Source organism: Eumetopias jubatus, unplaced genomic scaffold, assembly GCF_037043125.1.
Source record: "Eumetopias jubatus isolate StellerSeaLion01/CBP00866 unplaced genomic scaffold, mEumJub1_p1.0 scaffold_15, whole genome shotgun sequence".
Taxonomy (NCBI): Eukaryota; Metazoa; Chordata; class Mammalia; order Carnivora; family Otariidae; genus Eumetopias; species Eumetopias jubatus.
The window spans coordinates 38,669,102-38,682,090 of record NW_028274821.1 but is presented as its reverse complement, the minus strand read 5'-3'; positions in this window follow the sequence as shown (position 1 = coordinate 38,682,090).

The window sequence follows — 12,989 nt, the reverse complement described above, 5'->3', positions numbered from 1 at the left end:
GCCATTCTCCTTGATCGGTAAACTTGGTCTTGGCTGGCTGTTCGTGCTGATCTTTTGGGGGAAGGGCCTGTTGCCGTGGTGTCCAAATGTCTCTCCCAGAGGCGGTATTGTCCCGCCTTTGCTGGTCCGGGCTAAGCAATCTGCTCAGGTTTGCTCTTGGGATCTTTTGTTCCCTGCAAGCTATCCATACATCCTGGAGGACGACAGTAAAATTGGCAGCCTCCCAATCTCTCCCTGGAGGAGCCGAGAACTCTGGACCCCACTCCTCACTGTGCCCCCAGAGAAAAGCAGTCAGTCACTCCCGTCTCCCTGGTATCCGGCTGCACTCTGGGCTCACCTGACCTGTGACCGAGCATTTCTATCTCTGGCACCCGACCCCGTGTGGAGTCTCCAAACCCAGCAGATCCCTGTGGTGCGCTCCTGCGCCACTCATCCCGGGGAAGGAAGGGGAGTCTCCTTGGTTCTGCCGCTTGTGGGTCCCTGCTGGAGGAGCAGTGGCCCGACTGTTTTGCCGATCACAGTTTATGGCAACCTCAAGCTGAGAGTCTGCACCTCGGCTCTGTCTCTGCAGCCAGCTTCCCCGCTCCAATACCTGGGAGCTCTGCTGCACTCAGGCACCCCCAGTCTTTCTGTGACCCCGAGGGTCCTGAGACCACACTGTCCTGCGAGGGTTCCACCCCAAGCTTAGCCACTGGGGTGATGTCCCTCAGCAGAGCTGACTTCTAAAATTTCCGATTTGTGCTCTGCTGCTCTATCACTTCCCAGAAGCTGCCGACAGAGGCCCCCTCCCCCGCCGTCCATCCTCCCAAATATCACCTCGGATTCACTTCTCCGCACGTCCTACCTTCCAGAAAGTGGTTGCTTTTCTGTTCAGAGAGTTGTTGCTATTCTTTTCTTCAATCCTCTGTTGAGTTCGTAGGTGTTCAGAATATTTTGATCCCTATCCAGCTGAATTTTGAGACCAGATGTAATCCAGGTCTCTTACTCCTCTGCCATCTTGCTCCACCCCCCCCGAATCTATACATTTTAAAAGCTTTTTATACCCTATACAAATATTTATGTCTGGGTATAAAGCAGCATCTGAGAAAAGTCCAAATTATTAAAATTGCCTCCAAAATTGAACTCCAAATGACTAAAATTGTCTCCAGTTCCATTTCAATTGCTATCAATATACCCAGTGTCCTGTAGAAATTATCAGTTTTTATTCCAGAGTATATTTATTATATAACACTAATCTTTATGGGATAGAACAAAGCCTGAGAATTTATCCTCCTAGATATCAATAGTTGTACGTAGGTTTATAGGGAATAAGACTGTTTAGTATTGGTTATTGTTACAATGATGTTACAAAAATTGTTACATTTTGTACAATGTTACAAAAACAGATAAATGGAACATAATCATTCAGAAATAAACAACACATCCATGGTCACCTATTTACATCTAAGGAGACATCACAGTGCATTGGGATAAGGGTAACCTTTTTAAATAATATGTACTGGGGTCATTGGATATCTTTTGGAAATCATTAATCTTATACACTATCTAACCCCATAAATAAACATTAACTTCAGATAAATCAGCCTGAATACTAAAGGTATTAAAAAAACTTCTACAGGAAAACAGAATATTTGTATAACCTTGGTGTAGATAAAAAATTCTCAAACAGGACAGAAAATACTGAAGGAAAAGAAAAGGTTAAATTATAGTAAAATTAAGAAACTCCATATTTTAAACAATATCACAAAAAGACTGAAGATTCATATCCAAAACTTTATGTCCATTATAAGTATATACATATTGATATAATCATGTTGTTCTATACCTAGACATAAATATTTGTATATATTGATACATACATATCAAAAGACTCAAATCCATGATATATTTAAAAACCCTTCACATCACAAGAAATCTAGACAGGCACTTCACATAACAGAAAACAAAAATGATAAATAAACCTTTGAATTGGAACTCAATTTTATTAGTTATCAGGAAAATGTAAATTAAAACTGCAATGCAAATTACTCTACATGCAACAGAGTGACTAACTTTAAAAAAGGCAGAAAATGTCAAATATTGATAAAATGTGGGAAAATTGAATTATAATGGCCAAGTCGAGTAAGTTTGTACAGATAACCTGGATAGAATGTTTGGAAGTATAACCTAACATGTCCACTCTTAGACACCTAACAGAATTATATATATTCTCCATAATGAAAATAACCTAAGATTCCATTAGTGATATACTGCTTCACTGTGGTATATTCACACCATAGAAAACTACATGTATCTCACAAGATATTGGGAAGAAAGTGGCCAAACACAATTGAGTACATATTGTATGATTCCACTAATCTCAGTTTCACATTCTCTATATGTATAATTCAATGAAAAAGATATAAAGAATAGTCCTACTTCTAATTCTGAGGTCACATACTCACCATGCTATTTCAGAGGGTACTGACCTTAATGATTTTATATAAGGATGTTATTTTATTTTTTCATATTTGACACAAATTGACTCAAAGTTCAATTAAATTTGAGGCAAGAGTTTCTGGTTTAAATTAAACAATAAAACATTCCTCTCAGTTCAGTTTATCTTCTGCTTGTATTTATTTCTGACTAAAACTGATTGTCTTATGCCACGTACAATGTTTCATTGTTTTTCAAGTATTACTTAATCACAATAGGTGGATATTATACCATTTTTATAGTTGAGCAATTTACTCTTACAGACATTAATGAAATTTCTCAATTTTACACCAGTAGAAAATTAGAGAATATTATATCAAGCCTAGTTTTATCACTGTGTCACTAGAGTGTGTTGCCTCTGACAAAGACTCATTCAAATATGATGGCTTGTAATTTATTTTTATTTGAATATCTCTATTAATAGAGTATGACCACAAGAATAATAATAAAAATAAAGGCTTGTGGGTGGCTCAGTTTGTTAAGCATCCGACTCTTGATTTCTGCTCAGGTCATGATCTCAGGGTTGTGAGATCAAGCCCTGCATAGGGCTCTGTGCTGGACATGGAACCTGCTTAAGATTCTCTCTCTCTCCTTCTCCCTCTGTTGTTCCCCCCCTCAAAAAAAAGAGAATAATAATAAAAATAACATGAGTATAACACCATATATATTATAAAGCACTGTTGGTTAAAGAGCTACTTTAAAAGAAAAACAGTCATTTGGTGTCTTAAATTTTTTTTTGCTTTTTTTGAAAATTAAAATTACATTCTTCAATGTATCACGTATTTTATAGCATTTGAGATATTAAATTTTCTCATTGCTAGATTTGGTTGCTTATGATTGCCTGAGTTCAGGTAATTCATAAACTGATATAATATGGAGAATAATTAATATAACAATGGAAAGTAATTTTTAAATCCTTATGTAACTCTCAGAATTAGAGTAATGCAATTACTGTCTAAAGGTCACAATACCATTTTGGAAAACATTCATTCAGGACTGAATTAAGCATAAGTCATATTTACTCATGTGATTGATTACAAAAAATAAAATCAGAACTTTTAAAAGCTGGTTTATATGTTAATGTTCACATTGTTGGCATTTAATTTTAGTAAATACACTGATGTTACAGTCTCTAAAGTTGAAAAATTCTTAGAAGGCACTCATTAGAGTACATTTGTGTAAAGTTATCAAAATAATAGAAATGCAGTGTTTGAATGAAGTTATATATTTACTTTTATCCTGAGTTAAATTGAAAAGAACTAATAATTCATATTTTATATGTTTAAAGAACAACTTGCTAATGTCACTATGATGATAGTAATGGATAGAAAGATCCCCATGTACATTCTGAATATTAAATATAATAAATTATTTGTGTATATTTTAAATTTTATCTTCATTGTATTATGTTCTGCATCTCCAAATTTGTTAAACTGATTATTGCCACCAAATAAACAAATGATAGTTAAATAGCATTTCATATTTTAAGATTGAGGATGTAACCCTAGAACTGAAAACAATTGTTCATATATTTGTTTTCAATATCAATGATTTTATCAAATCATTTCCCAACCAGCTGACTTTAGAGGATTAATAAAACTAGACAATAATATGTAATAATGTAAAATTTCATTACAATATTATTTTATTCAATCAATTTTGGACTTCTTGAGAATTTAAACACCATATGTGCTGGCATTTTTTTTCTTTTCCTTTTCTGTATTTCCATTTTTGTTACTTTATGAAAAATATTTTCTAAGAAATTTAATAACATAAAGCAGATGACAGCTGAATTTATAACAAATGTTATCACAACTAAAATACACAAAGAAAAATGACACAGGTATGATTATTATGCAGCTAAATTTTTCTTGGGCGAGGCCAAAATAAGAGAAAAACTTATTAACTGATCTTTCTAGGAGAGGCTTCAACCTTTTTTATTTCTATAGATTCATGCCAAGTTATCCAGAGTCCTAAGAGTTATGCAGTATTCTTCCCAGAGTAAAATAGTTTTTTACCATTATGTGCTCTTAAATATTTTATTAGTGCTACTGTATAGAAAGGATTTATTACTTATAAATTATTGTCTTTTATGAAAATGGGTTTAATAGAATATGCACTATTAACAATTGTGTGCATTGATCATTTGAAAATAATAATAGTGGTTTGTTTATAGTCCAAATATTGATTCCATTTCATATGCTTATTAATCTATAACAATTAAGTCTTTGTATCACCCAAATGTTTCTAAGTTGGGAATATAATGATGAAAATGATTCATCAATTTAGAAGAAGAAAGAAGGAAATGGGTTCTGAACTGAAATAGTGAAGTTTATAAAGTTTCATGTAAATGATTATAATTAAAGACTTAAGTTAGGAATACATGGATTCTTTTTGAATTTTCAATGACTTTATATCATTTGTGAATATAAAATTACATCATACTGGAGATACATATTTCTTTTACTGTGTAATATTAAATTTTTGTGATATTTCTTAGAATGAAACCAAGGTTTACGTCTAGCAATTCTCACATTATGCAATTTATTTTCAAAAGTGGAGTGAGTTACTTCGTTTTACAAATCTGAGTAAGAAATATTTGAAAATTTCAGTTTTAAGATTTCTAGTAGAGAAAATGTAGTTTAAGAAAATGCTAGTACTTATCTACTTCTATATATTACTTATGGCGATCTTTTATCATTTTTATCTATCCCTTCAGGATGACAGATTAACATTTTAGAATAATCTTTTTGAGAAAATTATATTGTTTTCTCACAAAAAAAAAATCTTCTAAAGAAATATTCCTCTTTCTAAAAAATTTCCCAACGATTTTCCTGGTTTCCCTTAAATTCCCTTTCCATTAAAAACCCGATACAACAAAAGACCCCCTGCACAAAAAAATGATTTTGATAGTTTCCCAAAGGTTCCCTTTTTTAATCTAATGGATTGTCTTTCATAGAAACCTTCTATTCTCATACTCTTCTAACCAATCTTCCATGGTGGTAGCTTTGTCTTTATTTATTTATTTATTTATTTATTTATTTTTTAAAGATTTTATTTATTTATTTGACAGAGAGAGACACAGCAAGAAAGGGAACACAAGCAGGGGGAGTGGGAGAGGGTGAAGCAGGCTTCCTGTGGAGCAGGGAGCCCAATGTGGGCTTGATTCCAGGACCCTGGGATCATGAGCTGAGCCAAAGGCAGATGCTTAACAACTGAGCCATCCAGGCACCCCAGCTTTGTCTTTTTTAAATGTAAAATCCATATACCCTCCTTTGCTTAAATATCTTCAACAAATAAAATAACAAAATATAAAATATTTTCAAAAGAACATCATTATAAAGATCATATTTTTGAATATGGCATGCACAATCCATTACAATTCTGCTTTTCTTTTTTATCATTTAGTCTCTTCCCAAGTGTTATAAACATATAACCAGGGAGGCGGAGCAAGATGGCAGAGGACTAGGAGACATGGATTTCGTCTGGTCTCAGGAATTCAGCTGAATAGGGATCAAACCATTCTGAACACCTACGAACTCAACAGGAGATTGAAGAAGAGAGTAGCAACAACTCTCTGAAAAGAGAAGTGACCACTTACTGGAAGGTAGGACTTGTGGAGAAGTGAATCCGAGGCGATATTCGGGAGGATAGACGGCGGGGGAGGGGGCCTCCGTCGGCCGCTTCTGGCAAGTGATAGAGCCGCGGAGCACAAAATCGGAACTTTGAGAAGTCGGCTCTGTGGAGGGACGTCGCTCCAGTGGCTAAGCGGGGGGTGGAACCCTCGCGGGACAGTGTGGTCTCAGGACCCTCGGGGTCACAGAAAGACCAGGGGTGCCTGAGTGTGGCAGAGCTCCCAGGTATCGGAGCGGGCAAGCCGGCTGCAGAGATGGAGCCGAGGCGCGGGCTCTCAGCTCGGGGTGGCCATAAACTGTGATCCACGGCCCATTCGGGCCACTGCTCCTCCAGCAGGGACCCAACAAGCAGCAGAGCCGGGGAGAGTCCCCTTCCTCACCCGGGAGGAGCAGGGCGGGAGCACACCGCAGGAATCTGCTGGGTTTGGAGACTCCACACAGGGTTGGGTGCCAGAGATAGAAACGCTTGGTCACAGGACGGGTGAGCACGGAGTGCAGCAGAGACCAGGGAGACGGGAGTGATTGACTGCTTTTCTCTGGGGGCGCACTGAGGAGCGGAGCCCTGAGTTCTCAGCTCCTCCAGGCAGATTGGGAGGCCACCATTTTCACTCTCATCCTCCAAAGCTGTACCAAGAGCTTGCAGGGAACAATAGCTCCCGAGAGCAAACCCAAGCAGATTGCTTAGCCTGGACTGACAAAGGCGGGGCAATTCCGCCTCCAGCAAAGACATTTGGGAACCACAGCAACAGGTCCCTTCCCCAGAAGATCACCATGAACAGCCAGCCAAGGCCAAGTTTACTGATCAAGGAGAACGGGAGAACTCCAGCGATAGGGGAATACTGCACATAGAAATCATGGCTTTTTTACCATGATTCATTAGTTTTTCAAAGTTATTTTTTTAACTGTTTTTTTTTGAATTTTTCTTTTTCCTTTTTTCAACCAAAATCTTATCAATCCCATTAAAAAAAAAACATTTTATTTTTCATTTTTAGAGTCATATTCTATCCCTTCAGAGTAGTTACCCTTATTTTTGGCATATATATATAAGTAGTTATCTCTTTAAAATTTTGAGATACAGTTTCTTCTAACAGATCAAAATATACCCTAAATCTCTAGTGTATGGCTTTGTTCTAGTCTCCTGCCTGATCACATTCTCTCCTTTTTTTTTTTAAATCTTCTTCTTTCTTTTTTCAAACAACTTATCAATTCCTTTTATAAAATCTTTTATAACTTTCATCTTTACAGTCATCTTGCATCCCTTCATTGTATCAACCTTTATTTAGTACATATAAAAGTCTGTCTTTCTTTACAATTTTAGGAGGTGCTATCTTCTAACAGACCAAAATACAACCAAAATCTATTGTGTGGCACTGATCTATGCACTAGCCTGATCATATTTATCATATTCTGTTTTATTTTTTTGGTTCTATTTTTGTTTGTTTATATCTTTTACTGTTTCTTTTTTTTCTCTTTCTTTTTATTTCTTTCCCTTTATTTTCCCCTGCTTTCAGGTCTTTTCTGATTTGTTTAGAGTATATTTTCTGGGGACATTGTTAACCTTTTAGCATTTTGCTCTGTCATTCATCTATTCTCCTCTGGAGAACATGACAAGATGAAAGAAACCACCTCAGCAAAAAGAACAAGAGGTAGTACCATCTGCCAGGGACCTCCTCAATACAGACATTACTGCGATGTCAGACATAGAGTTCAGAATCATGATTTTAAAGATACTAGCTGGGCTTGAAAAAAGCATGGAAGTTATTTGAGACGCCCTTCCTGGTGAAATAAAAGATCTAAAATCTAACCAAATCAAAATCAAGAAGGCTATTAATGAGGTGCAATCAAAAATGGGGGCACTAACTGCTAGGATAAATGAGGCAGAAGAGAGAATCAGCAATATGGAAGACCAAATGATGGAAAATAAAGAAGCTGAGAAAAGAGAGATAAACAACTACTGGATCACGAGAGGAGAATTCGAAAGATAAGTGATATGACAAGACGAAACAACATCAGAATAATTGGGATCCCAGAAGAAGAAGAAAGAGAGAGAGGGGCAGAAGGTATATTGGAGCAAATTATAGCAGAGAACTTCCCTAATGTGGGGAGGGAAACAGGAATCAAAATCCAGGAGGCACAGAGAAGCCCTCTCAAAATCAATAAAAATAGGTCAACACCCCAACATCTAATAGTAAAACTTATGAGTCTCAGAGACAGAGAAAATCTTGAAAGCAGCTTGGGAGAAGAGATATGTAACCTATAAAGGTAGAAATATTAGATTGGCAACAGACCTATCCAAAGAGACCTGTCAGGCCAGAAAAGACTGGCATGATATCTTCAGAGCACTAAACAAGAAAAATATGGAGCCAAGAACACTATATACTGCTAGGCTTTCAATGAAAATTGAAGGAGAAATAAAAACCTTCCAGGACAAACAAAAACTAAAGGAATTTGCAAACACGAAACCAGCCATATAAGAAATCTTGAAAGGGGTCCTCTAAGCAAAGAGAGAGCCTAAAAGCAGCATAGACGAGAAAAGAACACAGACAATAGACAGTAACAGTCACCTTATAGGCAATACAAAGGCACTAAATTCCTATCTTTCAATAGTTACCCTGAATGTAAATGGGCCAAATGCCCCAATCAAAAGACACAGGCTATCAGATTGGATTAAAAAACAAGACCCATAGATATGCTGTCTGCAAGAGACTCATTTTAGACCCAAAGACACCCCCACATGGAAAGTGAATGGGTGGAAAATCATTTACCATGCTAATGGACACCAAAAGAAAGCTGGGGTGGCAATCCTTATATCAGACAAATTAGATTTTAAAACAAAGACTGTAAGAAGAAATGAGGAAGGACACTATATCCTACTAAAAGGGTCTATCCACCAAGAAGATCTAACAATTGTAAATATCTATGCCCCTAACATGAGAGCAGCAATTATATAAGGCAATTAATGACAAAAGCAAAGAAACACATTGACAACAATACAATAATAGTGGGGGACTTCAACACCCCCCCCGACTGAAATGGACAGATCATCTAAGCAAAAGATCAACAAGGAAATAAAGACTTTAAATGACACACTGGACCAAATACACTTCACAGACATATTCAGAACATTCCATCCCAAAGCAACGGAATACATATTCTTCTCTAGTGCCCATGGAATATTCTCCAGAATTGATCATATCCTAGGTCACAAATCAGGTCTCAACCACGGCAAAAAATTGAGATTATTCCCTCATATTTTCAGACAACAATGCTTTGAAACTAGAACTCAATCACAAGAGGAAAGTCAGAAAGAACTCAAATACATGGAGGCTAAAGAGCATCCTACTAAAGAAGGAGTGGGTCAGCCAGGAAATGAAAGAACAATTAAAAAATTTCATGGAAACCAATGAAAATGAAAACACAACTGTTCAAAATCTTTGGGATGCAGCAAAGTCACTCCTAAGAGGAAAGCATACAGCAATATAAGCGTTTCTCAAGAAAGAAGAAAGGTCACAAATACACAACCTAATGCTACACATAAAGGAGTTAGAGAAAATCAGCAAATAAAGCCTAAACCCAGCAGGAGAAGAGAAATAATAAAGATCAGAACAGAAATCAATGAAATAGAAACCAAAAGAACAGTAGAACAGATCAACAAACCTAGGAGCTGTTTCTTTGAAAGAATTAACAAGATTGATAAACCCCTGGCCAGACTTCTGAAAAAGAAAAGAGAAATGACCCAAATCAACAAAATCATGAATGAAAGAGGAGAGATCACAACCAACACCAAGGAAATACAAACAAATATAAGAACATATTATGAGCAACCCTATGCCAGCAAATTAGTTAACCTGGAAGAAATGGATGCATTCCTAGAGATGTATGAACTACAAAATTGAACCAGGAAGAAATAGAAAACCTGAACAGACCTATGACCACTAAGGAAATTGAAGCAGTCATAAAAAATCTCCCAACAAACAAAAGCCCGGGGCCAGATGGCTTCCCAGGAGAATTCTACTAAACATTTAAAGAAGAATTAATACCTATTCTCCTGAAACTGTTCCAAAAAATAGAAATGGAAAGAAAACTTCTAAACTCATATTGTGAGGCCACCGTTACCTTGATCCCCACACCAGACAAAGACCCCATCAAAAAGGAGAATTACAGATGAATATCCTCGATGAACATGGATGCAAAAATTCCCACCAAAATAGTAGCCAATAGGATCCAACAGTACATTAAAAGGATTATTCACCATGACCAAGTGGGATTTATCCCTGGGCTGCAAGGTTGTTTCCACATCCACAAATCAATCAACGTGATATAATACATTAACAAAAGAAAGAACAAGAATCATATGATCCTCACAATGGATGCAGAAAAAGCATTTGACAAAGTACAACATCCTTTCTTGATCAAAACTCTTCAGAGTATAGGGATAGAGGGTACCTACCTTAATATCATAAAAACCATCTATGAAAAACCTACAGCGAATATCATTCTCAATGGGGAAAAGCTGAGAGCTTTCCCCCTAAGGTCAGGAACGTGGCAGGGATGTCCACTCTCACCACTGCTATTCAACACAGTATTAGAAGTCCTAGCCACAGCAATCAGACAACAAAAATAAATGAAAGGTATCCAAATCGGCAAAGAGGAAGTCAAACTCTCACTCTTTGCAGATGTTATGATACTGTATGTGGAAAACCCATAAGACTCCACCCTAAAACTGCTAGAACTCATACAGGAATTTAGTAATGTGGCAGATATAAAATCAATGCACAGAAATCCGTGGCATTCCTATACACCAACAAAAGACAGTAGAGAGATAAATTAATGTTTTGATCCCATTTACAACTGCACCCAAAACCATAAGATACCTAGGTATAAATCTAACCAAGGAGGCAAAGGATCTGTACTCAGAAAACTATAAAATACTCAAGAAAGAAATTAAGGAAGACACAAAGAAATGGAAAAAATTTCCATGCTCATCGATTGGAAGAACAAACATTTGGAAGATGCCAATGCTACCTAGAGCAATCTACATATTCAATGCAATCCCCATCAAAATACCATCCACTTTTTTCAAAGAAATGGAACAAATAATCCTAAAATTTGTATGTAACCAAAAGAGAACCCGAATAGCCAGAGGAATGTTGAATAAGTCAAGCAAAGCTGGCAGCATCACAATTCCGGAATTCCAGCTCTATTACAAAGCTGTCATCATCAGGACAGTATGGTACTGGCACAAAAACAGACACATAGATCAATGGAACAGAATCGAGAGCCCAGAAATGGACCCTCAACTCTATGGTCAACTAATCTTTGACAAAGGAGGAAAGAATGTCCAATGGAAAAAACACAGTCTCTTCCACAAATGGTGTTGGGAAAATTGGACAGCCACATGCAGAAGAATGAAACTGGACCATTTCCTTACACCACACACAAAAATAGACTCCAAATGGTTGAAAGACCTAAACATGAGACAGGAGTCCATCAAAATCCTAAAGGAGAACACAGGCAGCAATCTCTTCGACCTCAGCTTCAGCAACTTCTTCCTAGAAACATCGTCAACTGCAAGGGAAGCAAGGGTAAAAATGAACAATTGGGATTTCATCAAGATAAAAAGCTTTTGCACAGCAAAAGTAACAGTCAACAAAACCAAAAGACAACTGACAGAATGGGAGAAAATATTTGCAAATGACATATCAGATAAAGGGCTAGTATCCAAAATCTATAAAGAACTTATCAAACTCAACACCCAAAGAACAAATAATCCAATCAAGAAATGGGCAGACGATATGAACAGACATTTTTCCAAAGAAGACATCCAAATGGCCAACAGACACTTGAAAAAGTGTTCAACATCGCTCGGCATCAGGGAAATCCAAATCCAAACCTTAATGAGATACCACCTCACACCCTTCAGAATGGCTAAAATTAACAAGTCAGGAAACGACATATATTGGCGGGGATGCGGAGAAAGGGGAACCCTCCTACATTGTTGGTGGGAATGCAAGCTGGTGCAACCACTCTGGAAAACAGTATGGAGGTTCCTCAAACAGTTGAAAATAGAACTACCATACGATCCAGCAATTGCACTACTGGGCATTTACCCCAAAGATACAAATGTAGGGATCCGAAGGGGTACATGCACCCCAATGTTTATAGCATCAATGTTCACAATAGCCAAACTGTGGAAAGAGCCAAGATGTCCTTCAACAAATGAATGGATAAAGAAGAAGTGGTATATATACACAATGGACTATTATGCAGCCATCAAATAAATGAGATCTTGCCTTTTGCAACAACGTGAATGGAATTGGAGGGTGTTATGCTGAGTGAAATATGTCAATCACAGAAAGACATATATTATATGACCTCACTGATATGAGGAATTCTTAATCTCAGGAAATAAACTGAGGGTTGCTGGAGTGGTAGGGGGTGGGAGGAGTGGGGTGGCTGGGTGATAGACATTGGGGAGGGTATGTGCTATGGTGAGCGCTGTGAATTTTGGAAGAATGTTGAATCACAGATATGTACCTCTGAAACCAATAATGCAATATATGTTAAGGAAAAAAGAAAGAATAAGAAGATAGCAGGAGGTGAAGAATGAAGGGGGGGAATTGGAGGGGGAGACGAACCATGAGAGACTACGGACTCTGAAAAACAAACTGAGGGTTCTAGAGGGGAGGGTGTGAGGGGATGTGTTAGCGTGGTGATGGGTATTAAAGAGGTCACCTTCACCTCTGCATGGAGCAGTGGTTGTTAATGCGCTATCAATGACTCATGGAACACTACATCAAAACCAATGATGTAATATATGGTGATTAACATAACAATAAAAAAACATATCCAAACGAGTTGTTTACCACTCTTGCTTCT